Here is a 13,440-nt window from a genome sequence, read left to right as displayed (position 1 = left end):
TTGAGTCCAGTTCATACTGTCCAACTAATCTTGGAAGTAGGGCCTCCCCTGGAAAACTGCCACATTCTCTCTGGGCAGCTATCAAATGCCAATAGCTTCCCAGATTTCATGTCCAGCTCCTCCCCTCTATGTTAGATGTTTGTCTGCCTTGACTTTGTTTGTTTCTTGTGCATGCTGCCAACAATCACTGTAAGTTCATTTGTGCAACCACCTGATTGTGTCTGAGAAACGGTTTCCTTGATGCTATCAACAACTACTGGCTCTTATACTCAATCTACCCTTCTCTTCCACATAGATCCCTAAGCCTTGAGGGAAGGGTTTGATATGTATGCTCCATTTATGGGTAAGAACTCCACAATCCCTTATTCTGTGAATGTTGAACAGTTTAGAATCTCTGTGATAATTGCCATCTACTGTAGAGTGAAGTTCTTTAATGAGGATTGAGAGATATACTGTTCCCTGAAAAGAGTAACAAGTAGTTAGGAATCATTTTATTGTTGTGTTCATTTAGTGAAATGGTATTATGAGCCTTCCTCCTAGGGCTTATGACCTATCTAGTTACAGGTTCTTGGTCCTTTTAATTGTGCCAGGTATGATTTCACCTGGGGGGTGCAGTGTGGGGGAAGTACTGTGCCAACAAACAGAATAACTAGCAAGGGTGAAGCAGTCTAAACCTAAAATTGAGAATGGTAGGCATGAGGCCAGCTCCCTGCCAAACTAACTGATCTGGAAAAGGTAACCATGACACCTCGATGAAAGACCATGACAATTGTTCATGTAACATAAAAACCTGGAGTTCTTCATGGTAATGAGGTACGTAGATAGGCCCAGAGTGTTTAGACAATGAGCTTCCCTTCCTGAAGATCCCTTCTCAAATAAAGTATTTAATCCCTGGTTTACCCTGAGTAAGGAATAGGCATTCACATCTACCATCAAATAAAGCAGTTTGGACAAGCAAGGGCTGACTTCTTCATCGAGCATCTTCATGGGTGTTGGCCTTTCTCCTGTCTCTTCCAGCCCCTCCATACTCAGAACCAAACTGGATTCTCTCCCGACATCCTCTTAGGCTCAGCCATCCCCTTTCTGCCTATCATGTAGACATCCTAAGGTAAAGTGCGGACCAACTCCCCAGGTTACCCCTGCAATATCTGGGACTGAACACCACAGCATGCATCCCAGAACCACTGTTTCTCATCTGGGGAAATATGGACTGTGTTCTGTCTCCGCTAAGTGGCTTGCGGGCTGTCTTTGCTTGGCCACCCCAGCAGCAAGGCAGACATGCAGCCCAACAGAGAAGTCCTTAAAGGCAATTAGAAAGTGGTTGTTTCATCTTTAGTCATAAGGGAAATGCAAATCAAAATGATCCTGAGATTCCACCTCACACGAGTCAGAATGGCTAAAATCAAAAACTCCGGTAACAGCAAATGCTGGCGAGGATGTAGAGAAAGAGGAACACTCCTCCATTGTTGGTGGGATTGCAGACTGGTACAACCATTCTGGAAATCAGTCTGGAGGTTCCTCAGAAATATGGACATTGAACTACCTGAGGACCCAGCTATACCTCTCTTGGGCATATACCCAAAAGATGCCCGAACATATAACAAAGACACAAGTTCCACTATGTTCATCACCGCCTTATTTATAATAGCCAGAAGCTGGAAAGAACCCAGATGCCCTTCAACAGAGGAATGGATCCAGAAAATGTGATACATATACACAATGGAATACTACTCAGCTATCTAAAACAATGACTTTATGAAATTCATAGGCAAATGGATGGAACTGGAAAATATCATCCTGTGTGAGGTAACCCAGTCACAGAAAAACACACATGGTATGTGACTCATTGATAAGTGAATAGTAGCCCAAATGCTCGAATTACCCTAGATGCACAGAACATGTGAAATTCAAGAAGGATGACCAAAATGCGAATGCTTCACTCCTTCTTTAAAAGGGGAACAAGAATATCCTTGGGAGGGAATAGGGAAGCAAAGTTTAGAACAGAGGCTGAAGGAACGTCCATTCAGAGCCTGTCCCACATGTGGCCCATACATATACAGTCACCAAACTTGATAAGATGGATGAAGCAAAGAAGTGCAGGCTGACAGGAACCAGATGTAGATCTCTCCTGAGAGACACAGCCAGAATATGGCAAATACATAAGTGAATGCCAGCAGCAAACCACTGAACTGAGAACAGGACCCCCGTTGAAGAAATCAGAGAACGGACTGAAAGAGCTTGAAGGAGCTTGAGACCCCATATGAACAACAATGCCAACCAACCAGAGCTTCCAGGGACTAAGCCACTACCCAAAGACTATACATGGACTGACCCTGGACTCTAACCTCATAGGTAGCAATGAATTGCCTAGTAAGAGCACCAGTGGAAGGGGAAGCCCATGGTCCTGTCAAGACTGAACCCCCTGTGAACGTGATAGTTGGGGGGAGGGTGGTAATGGGGGAAGGATGAGGAGGGGAACACCCATATAGAAGGGGAGCGGGAGGAGTTAGGGGGATGTTGGCCCAGAAACCGGGAAAGGGAATAACAATTGAAATGTATATAAGAAATACCCAAGTTAATAAAGATGAAAAATACCCAATTTAATAAAAATGGAGAAAAATTAAAGAAAGTGGTTGATTATTCTCATAATATTCTTGCCATTATTGTACCAGTGGGTATATCTTGACAGGATAATCATTGTTGTAGTTTCCAGGATTCACAGTTGAGTATGACTTATTGCTTCTCTCTTCTTTTAGGATGTGCCTGATAACCTTCCATAACAATGAAACTATTCAGTAGGGATAGATGTTTTCGGTGAGTACCAGGTTGATTTCTCTGTGTTCTGTAATTCAAATATGTACTGTCTTCAAGAATAGGGTTTTATCATAAAGTTCAGGAATGTAGCAAAGAGTATGAACACCATTTATAATTCCTAGAGGATAGGAGTGGCCTATGTAATTTCATTGGCCAACAGCTCAAAAGGAGATAATTCATTCCTGCTATTTGAGTTTGTATTTTCTAGAACCAATTATATGGTCGAGTATTGTCTCCTCCATTGTAGGTGAGGCCATTAAAACTCTTTAATCTACACATATGTATATATTTTAGGAAGCTTCTATATTAGTATACTTCTATGTGACCTTTTCAAAAAGTTTTTAGTGCTAATTATCCATTCCCCATATTCCCTTCTCTACCCTGTTCTTCCATTTCTTATGCATATCTCATTTCACTTTTTTCCTTCCATTATTCCCTTTAATCCTTTATACAATTGTGTTCCATCTCCTCTCCCTTGACTGTTCCCCCAAAGGCTATGGTATTCCAAATGGAACATCTGAAAGTTCCAAAGATAACATCCACGAAATGTGTAATATTTCTTTTTCAGTTTCTGGATCACCTCATTAAGAACAGTTGTTTATACCTTCACCTATTCTTCAGCAAATGTCATAGTTTCTTTTAAAGCTGAATAGGATCCCATTGTGTAGATGTAGCACATTTTCATTGTCATCATTGGTTGATGAACATTTAGGTGTTTTTATTTACTTGCTATTGCTAATTGAATAGTTGTAGTGTGTACCTTTGCTACCCTGCTTTAAGTTCCAGGTGAACTATGCTACCAAACCCCTCTCAGAGTGTATTGGATCTGTGGATCATTGCTTAATTTCAACCTGCCTTCTTGGCTCAATTGCCAGGCACTACTCATCTCCCACAGTCAGGATGTCCTTCTCAATACTCTTAGCTCAGCAACCTAAATCTGCCCTCAGCTTCAGTTGCTCAGTTACCCAACTCAACATCCCTATTCCTCAGCCTGGAGGAACAGCCTATGTACGTTCTGCCTGAGATCTCACTTTGCTGGTCACCTTTTGTCCCTACAAAGCATTTTGAAAATTCCCTCTCCTTTCCCTGCATTTCCTACTCTCCTCTGTTGACCTGGAAGTCCCACCTCTTTCCTTTTGCCCAGCAATTGGCCCCTGACATCTTACAGATAGACCAGGAACCAATTGGAAAAACAGGGTATTATCATCAGAACCACCCCTACAATTAGCAGGAAATATGGATGAGTAGGTATTTCTATAGTAAGATAGGGAGTTCTTTGAGTACATGCTTAAAAGTTGTATAGATATTATATCTATTCATTTTTTTGTGAAATCTCCACACTTATTTTTATAGTGGTTGTAATAGTTTGCACACCCATCATTATTTTTTGAAGTGTTTGTGGTATCTCTAAAATACTATTTTATTTTCATAATATAATTGTTTAGAAAGATTAACACTTTACCCCAGTATTTCTGAAGACCTCTTGTACAACCACCATGTGACCATAAAGGGACTGCAAATCCCTTTTCCCTGTGCCCCATCTATTACACTACAAGACTTGCTCTGTAAAGGGATGGACTCTGCTGGCGTACAATAATGCAGCCTAAAGAGTGGTAAAGGATGGACATGGCCACACCCCGTTACAACGCATGGTTGTAGTTTGCCTGCTTTTTGTTTTTTGCACCAAAATGGAACCTGTTTATAGTTTATGTAAAATGTATAACACAGAATAGTAATATAGGGCCTAAAAGAAAGTTATAAAATCTTTTTAGTTTTTTTTAGCATAAATACTATGTACTGGAAAGTATTTTGTACCTTAAATACATCTATATAGCTTCACTTTCTTACCCTGAGATATTTGTTAAGAAAAATAATCTGGAATCCAGTACATGAATAACTTCATGGGTATGTATTATATAAAGATGAATTGATTTTATTTCTAGCATATTAATAATCTAGGCTCCCAAATAACAACTGTGGGGTACTAAGCATGGTTCCAACAGACTGCACACTAGAGAGCAACGAGCTCCCCCTGACAGTGACTGCAGCAATTGAAAGTTATATTTTGATATCTGGTATAGGGATGGAAACGTCCAATATTTTTCTTTGTAGCAAGTAATGTGGATTCAGCAAATGCATTGTCTGGAGAGCTTTTTGTATAGGCAACTGAAACCAAAATCCACAGAATCTTTTCAGCCACTTTCTCAGCTGAGGTACTGCAGAATTCTACTGTGGCTGGAATCTTCTTTTGATGGCTAATGCCAACATTTCCCAACAGATGAACATGTATTGCTTCTGCCAGCCTGTGGTTTGTGAGTGCTGGATCTGCTGTGCTGTGGGACTCTGTGTTAGAGGAATATGTCTGCTCTCTCTCCCACTGTAAGGAGACCAAAAGTTCTTCCAAAATTTTCTGGGTAGAGATCATTTCCTGGAGAAACTGTTCTCATCCACTCCGGAGATCCTCTGGGCATCTTGGTTCTGTTGCTGTAAAACTACTCTGAAGTTTGTTAATTCATCTGCCATTACCCTGCTTGCAAGGAATTTACTTCTCCAAACATCGCACTGTATTGACATCCATTCCAGCTGTTCAGAAAGCTGGGCTGTGTTCCGACCTAGTGTTTCATTTTCTAAGATGAGCTGATTCTTCTCCCGGGCTAGAAGTTCAAAGTGATACTGTGGGTCATCCCCAACAGAAGACACGAACAGCTTTTTTTTTGTTTTCTTGTCTCAAGTTTATTTGTAAAAACAGCATAGGACACTGTCATCTGCAAATAGTGCGTAGGTGGTTGTGTCACAGCAGTCCATCTGTCTTTACACTGACAGGATACTTTTCTATGGGGCCTTCACAGGGGCCTGGGCACCCTTGGGAGCCTGGGCTTGAGTTGAAGCCTGGGCCTTAGCTGGAGATTTGGCCTCTGCCTTAGTTTGAAACTTTGGCTTTGGTAGGCAGAGCCTACGACCCTTGACCCTTGTAGCTTCGAATCTTCTTCCCAAGCTTGGGGTAAGCGATGAAAGCCAGATGGCTGAGTTTGCGGCTGGAGCCCTTTGGCATCTTGGACTTGATGGCCTGAGGCTTCATGAGGGCCTTGATGGCCTCTGCTCATGCACTCACTGCCTTGGCATTGTTGGCCTGCATCTTCTTCAGGCCTTTCTTGTTGTGCTTGTTGGCAAAGCACATGTTCCTCAGAAACTTGGGGTCGACCCCCTTAAGAGATTGATACCTTGACACGCCTGGGAAACCAGAAGAGACTACACTCTGCCCACATCTCTGACTCCAGAGAAAAACACCAAACGCCATCTGGAACCCTGGTGCACGGAGGCTCCCGGAAAGGGTGGCACAGATCTTCCTGGTTGCTGCCCCCGAGAAGAGCTCATAAGCAACACCCCATGAGCAAACTTAAGCCTTGGGACCACAAGTAAGACAAACCTTCCTGCTCCAAGCGACCTGCCTGGTGAACTCAAGACACAGGCCCACAGGAACAACTGAAGACCTGTAAATAGGAAAAACTACACACCCGAAAGCAGAACACTCGGTCCCCATAACTGGATGAAAGAAAAAGGAAAACAGGTTTACAGCACTCCTGACACACAGGCCTATAAGACACTCTAGCCACTGTCAGAAATAGCAGAAGAAAGTAACACCAGAGATAATCTGATGGCGAGAGGCAAGCGCAGGAACCGAAGCAACAGAAACCAAGACTACATGGCATCATCGGAGCCTAATTCTCCCACCAAAGCAAACACGGAATATCCAAACACACCAGAAAAGCAAGATCTAGTTTCAAAATCATATTTGATCATGATGCTGGAGGACTTCAAGAAAGACATGAAGAACTCCTTAGAGAAACACAGGAAAACATAAATAAACAAGTAGAATCCTACACAGAGGAATCACAAAAATCCCTGAAAGAATTCCAGGAAAACATAAATAAACAAGTAGAAGCCTATAGAGAGGAATCACAAAAATCCCTGAAAGAATTGCAGGAAAACACAATCAAACAATTGAAGGAATTAAAAATGGAAATAGAAGCAATCAAGAAAGAACACATGGAAACAACCCTGGATATAGAAAACCAAAAGAAGAGACAAGGAGCCGTAGATACAAGGATCACCAACAGAATACAAGAGATAGAAGAGAGAATCTCAGGAGCAGAAGATTCCATAGAAATCATCGACTCAACTGTCAAAGATAATGTAAAACAGAAAAAGCTACTGGTACAAAAAATACAGGTAATGCAGGACTCAATGAGAAGATCAAACCTAAGGATAATAGGTATAGAAGAGAGTGAAGACTCCCAGCTCAAAGGACCAGTAAATATCTTCAACAAAATCATAGAAGAAAACTTCCCTAACCTAAAAAAAGAGATACCCATAGGCATACAAGAAGCCTACAGAACTCCAAATAGATGGGACCAGAAAAGAAACACCCCCCGTCACATAATAGTCAAAACACCAAACGCACAAAATAAAGAAAGAATATTAAAAGCAGTAAGGGAAAAAGGTCAAGTAACATATAAAGGAAGACCTATCAGAATCACACCAGACTTGTCGGCAAAGACTATGAAAGCCAGAAGATCCTGGACAGATGTCATACAGACACTAAGAGAACACAAATGCCAGCCCAGGTTACTGTATCCTGCAAAACTCTCAATTACCATAGAAGGAGAAACCAAGATATTCCATGACAAAACCAAATTTACCCAATATCTTCCTACAAATCCAGCACTACAAAGGATAATAAATGGTAAAGCCCAACATAAGGAGGCAAGCTACACCCTAGAAAAAGCAAGAAACTAATTGTCTTGGCAACAAACCAAAGAGAAGAAAAGCACACAAACATAACCTCACATCCAAATATGAATATAACAGGAAGCAATAATCACTATTCCTTAATATCTCTCAACATCAATGGCCTCAACTCCCCAATAAAAAGACATAGAGTAACAAACTGGATACGCAATGAGGACCCTGCATTCTGCTGCCTACAGGAAACACACCTCAGAGACAAAGACAGACACTACCTCAGAGTGAAAGGCTGGAAAACAACTTTCCAAGCAAATGGTCAGAAGAAGCAAGCTGGCGTAGCCATTCTAATATCGAATAAAATCAGTTTTCAACTAAAATTCATCAAAAAAGGTAAGGAAGGATACTTCATACTCATCAAAGGAAAAATCCACTAAGATGAACTCTCAATCCTAAATATCTGTGCCCCAAATACAAGGGCACCTACATACGTAAAAGAAACCTTACTAAAGCTCAAAACACACATTGCACATCACACAATAATATTAGGAAATTTCAACAACACACTCTCATCAATGGACAGATCATGGAAACAGAAATTAAACAGAGACGTAGACAGACTAAGAGAAGTCATGAGCCAAATGGACTTAACACATATTTATAAAACATTCTATCCTAAAGCAAAATGATATACATTCTTCTCAGCTCCTCATGGTACTTTCTCCAAAATTAACCATATAATTTGTACAATTAAAAAAAAAACGGGCCTCAACAGGTACAGAAAGATAGAAATAATCCCATGCGTGCCATCAGACCACCACGGCCTAAAGCTGGTCTTCAATAACAATAAGGGAAGAATACCAACATATACATGGAAGTTGAACAATGCTCTACTCAATGATAACCTGGTCAAGGAAGAAATAAAGAAAGAAATTAAAGACTTCTTAGAATTTAATGAAAATAAAGGTACAACATACGCAAACTTATGGGACACAATGAAAGCTATGCTAAGAGGAAAACTCATAGCTCTGAGTGCCTGCAGAAAGAAACAGGAAAGAGCATATGTCACCAGCTTGACAGCACACCTAAAAGCTCTAGAACAAAAAGAAGCAAATACACCTAGGACGAGTAGAAGACAGGAAATAACCAAACTCAGAGCTGAAATCAACCAAGTAGAAACAAAAAGGACCATAGAAAGAATCAACAGAACCAAGTTGGTTCTTTGAGAAAATCAACAGGATAGATAAAACATTAGCCACACTAATGACAGGACACAGAGAGCATGTCCAAATGAACAAAATCAGAAATGAAAAGGGAGACGTAACTACAGAATCAGAGGAAATTCAAAAAATCATCAGATCTTACTATAAAAGCCTATATTCAACAAAACTTGTAAATCTACAGGAAATGGACAATTTCCTAGACAGATACCAGGTACCGAAGTTAAATCAGGAACAGATAAACCAGATAAACAACCACATAACTCCTAAGGAAATAGAAGCAGACATTAAAGGTCTCGCAACCAAAAAGAGCCCAGGTCCAGACGGGTTTAGTGCAGAATTCTATCAGACCTTCATAGAAGACCTCATACCAATATTATCCAAACTATTCCACAAAATTGAAACAGATGGATCACTACCGAATTCCTTCTATGGAGCCACAATTACTTTTATACCTAAACCACACAAAGACCCAACAAAGAAAGAGAACTTCAGACCAGTTTCCCTTATGAATATCGACGCAAAAATACTCAATAAAATTCTGGCAAACCGAATCCAAGAGCACATTAAAACAATCATCCACCATGATCAAGTAGGCTTCATCCCAGGCATGCAGGGATGGTTTAATATACGGAAAACCATCAACGTGATCCATTACATAAACAAACTGAAAGAACAATACCACATGATCATTTCATTAGATGCTGAGAAAGCATTTGACAAAATTCAACACCCCTTCATGATAAAAGTCCTGGAAAGAATAGGAATTCAAGGCCCATACCTAAACATAGTAAAAGCCATATACAGCAAACCAGTCGCTAACATTAAATTAAATGGAGAGAAACTTGAAGCAATCCCACTAAAATCAGGGACTAGACAAGGCTGCCCACTCTCTCCCTACTTATTCAATATAATTCTTGAATTTCTAGCCAGAGCAATCAGACAACAAAAGGAAATCAAGGGGATACAGATTGGAAAAGAAGAACTCAAAATATCACTGTTTGCAGATGATATGATAGTATATTTAAGTGATCTCAAAAGTTCCACCAGAGAACTACTAAAGCTGATAAACAACTTTAGCAAAGTGGCTGGGTATAAAATTAACTTAAATAAATCAGTAGCCTTCCTTTACACAAAAGAGAAACAAGCCGAGAAAGAAATTAGGGAAATGACACCTTTCATAATAGACCCAAACAATATAAAGTACCTCGGTGTGACTTTAACCAAGCAAGTAAAAGATTTGTACAATAAGAACTTCAAGACTCTGAAGAAAGAAATTGAGGAAGTCCTCAGAAGATGGAAAGATCTCCCATGCTCATGGATTGGCAGGATTAATATAGTAAAAATGGCCATTTTACCAAAAGCGATCTACAGATTCAATGCAATCCCCATCAAAATACCAATCCAATTCTTCAAAGAGTTAGACAGAACAATTTGCAAATTCATCTGGAATAACAAAAATCCCAGGATATCTAAAACTATCCTCAAGAATAAAAGGACTTCAGGGGGAATCACTATCCCTGAACTCAAGCAGTATTACAGAGCAATAGTGATAAAAACTGCATGGTATTGGTACAGAGACAGACAGATAGACAAATGGAACAGAATTGAAGACCCAGAAATGAACCCACACACCTATGGTCACTTGATTTTTGACAAAGGAGCGAAAACCATCCAATGGATAAAAGATAGCATTTTCAGCAAATAGTGCTGGTTCAACTGGAGTTCAACATGTAGAAGAATCCATATCGATCCATGCTTATCACCCTGTACAAAGCTTAAGTCCAAGTGGATCAAGGACCTCCACATCAAACCAGATACACTCAATCTAATAGAAGAAAAACTAAGGCAGCATCTCGAACACATGGACACTGGAAAAAATTTCCTGAACAAAACACCAATGGCTTATGCTCTAAGATCAAGAATCGACAAATGGGATCTCATAAAACTGCAAAGCTTCTGTAAGGCAAAGGACACTGTGGTTAGGACAAAACGGCAACCAACAGATTGGGAAAAGATCTTTACCAATCCTACAACAGATAGAGGGCTTATATCCAAAATATACAAAGAACTCAAGAAGTTAGACCGCAGGGAAACAAATAACCCTATTAAAAAATGGGGTTCAGAGCTAAACAAAGAATTCACAGCTGAGGAATGCTGAATGGCTGAGAAACACCTAAAGAAATGTTCAACATCTTTAGTCATAATGGAAATGCAAATCAAAACAACCCTGAGATTTCACCTCACACCAGTGAGAATGGCTATGATCAAAAACTCAGATGACAGCAAATGCTGGCAAGGATGCAGAGAAAGAGGAACACTCCTCCATTGTTGTTGGGATTGCAGACTGGTAAAACCATTCTGGAAATCAGTCTGGAGGTTCCTCAGAAAATTGGACATTGAACTGCCTGAGGATCCAGCCATACCTCTCTTGGGCATATACCCACAAGATGCCCCAACATATAAAAAAGACACGTGCTCCATTATGTTCATAGAAGCCTTATTTATAATAGCCAGAAGCTGGAAAGAACCCAGATGCCCTTCAACAGAGGAATGGATACAGAAAATGTGGTACATCTACACAATGGAATATTACTCAGCTATCAAAAACAATGACTTTATGAAATTTATAGGCAAATGGTTGGAACTGGAAAATATCATCCTGAGTGAGGTAACACAATCACAGAAAAACACACATGGTATGCACTCATTGATAAGTGGCTTTTAGCCCAAATGCTTGAATTACCCTAGATGCATAGAACACTTGAAACTCTAGACGGATGATCAAAATGTGAATGCTTCACTCCTTCTTTAAAAGGGGAACAAGAATACTTCCTTGACAGGGAATAGAGAAGCAAAGATTAAAACAGACACAGAAGGAAAACCCATTCAGAGCCTGCCCCACATGTGGCCCATACATATACAGCCACCCAATTAGACAAGATGGATGAAGCAAAGAAGTGCAGGCCGACAGGGGCCGGATGTGGATCTCTCCTGAGAGACACAGCCAGAACATAGCAAATACAGAGGTGAATGCCAGCAGCAAACCTCTAAACTGAGAATAGGACCCCTGTTAAAGGAATCAGAGAAAGAACTGGAAGATCTTGAAGAGGCTCGAGACCCCTTATGAACAACAATGCCAACCAACCAGAGCTTCCAGGGACTAAGTCACTACCTAAAGACTATACATGGACTGACCCTGGACTCTGACCTCATAGGTAGCAATGAATATCCTAGTAAGATCACCAGTGGAGGGGGAAGCCCTGGGTCCTGCTAATACTGAACCCCCAGTAAACGTGATTTTTGGGGGGAGGGCGGTAATGGGGGGAGGATGGGGAGGGGAACACCCATAAAGAAGGGGAGGGCTAGGGATTAGGGGGATGTTTCCCGGAAACCGGGAAAGGGAATAACATTCGAAATGTAAATAAGAAATACTCAAGTTAATTAAAATAAAAAAGGAGAGAAATTGATACCTTTGTGACCGGGATTTCTTGATGCTATTTCTATGCCATTTGTGGGACTGGTTGTGTGTGGCGTGCTTCTTGGACTTGGCCATGTCTCCACAGTAAGCCGTGGCTCCCGCAGTGCCTAGGACCAGAAGAGAAAGAGTCGAGCAACTTTCTGTCGGTACGGCGCTGTGATTTGAAAGGCCTTCTTTGTCCTGAGGTAGCCTCCTTTCAGAATTCTTGAGCTTTTCCAAAACTTTCTTTACCTCTGAGAGTTCCTTCCTCGGGTCTGAGACCACCTCTGACTGATTGTGGAGTTCTTCTCTGTGATGTCCTAAGAACTTAAACTTTGCACTCTTGGTGGAGATGTAGTGAGTGATAGTTTTGGGAACAAATATTCTGACAGCTTCAACTTCCACTGTGTTTCATTAAGAATCTTCCCCAGCTGAAGAACACCTGGGATGTCTGAGGGGGACTTTTTACGTGGTCTTGGAAGGACACATTGATTTATGGGTTGGACTCCATGGGTGACTTCAGCAGACTTAGAGGCCTCCTCTGTTTCCATTCCATCTCCTGCTCCTCAGATTGGGATCAGAGTAAGGATGCCTTTGTTTTCAAAAGTTTTAAGGGTAGTCATTTTTCCATAATTAATGAAAATACAATCCAAGACTTTCACCAAAGACCTCTGATATCCTTATTTCAATGTTTATCACTCAGGTTCTTCACTCACTCGGCAGCCCTCTAACTCTTCTGGCATTCAGAAGCCAACCTGCCTAAGCCTTCCTGAAACCTAGCTACTCCCAACTCTAACCACTTCACACCCGTCATTATTGAATAAGTGTTCTCTTTCCTCACATCTACACCAGCATCTGCTGTCATTTGCTTTTTATGAACTTGGCCATTCTGACTGGAGTAAGATGAAATTTCAAAGTAGTTTTAATTTGCATTTCCCTGATGGCTAAGGATGTTGAATATTTTAAAAAGGTTTCTCAGTCATTTGTAATTCATCTTTTGAGAATGTCCTGTTTAGTTCAACACCCATTTTAATCGGATTTTTTCTTAATGCTTCATAATTTGAGCTATTTCTATATTCTAGACACAAACCTCCTGTCAGCTGAATAACTGGTAAGTGTTTTTTTCATACAATTGAGGCTAGGGGTGTACCTCAGGGATAGAATAGCTTTCTAGGATGTGCAAGACCTTGTATTCCATTCTCA

At 40.7% G+C, this 13,440-nt stretch overlaps 1 pseudogene; it reads right to left on the bottom strand.

Moving 5' to 3' along the window:
- Positions 1 to 4,825: 4,825 nt before the first annotated feature.
- Positions 4,826 to 12,860, bottom strand: Blzf1-ps1 (basic leucine zipper nuclear factor 1, pseudogene 1; annotated as a pseudogene).
- Positions 12,861 to 13,440: the final 580 nt, after the last annotated feature.

Source organism: Rattus norvegicus, chromosome X, assembly GCF_021556685.1.
Source record: "Rattus norvegicus strain SHRSP/BbbUtx chromosome X, alternate assembly SHRSP_T2T, whole genome shotgun sequence".
Classification (NCBI taxonomy): Eukaryota; Metazoa; Chordata; class Mammalia; order Rodentia; family Muridae; genus Rattus; species Rattus norvegicus.
The sequence above is the reverse complement of the archived record's forward strand: the minus strand, read 5'-3'. Positions and strand labels throughout refer to the sequence as shown.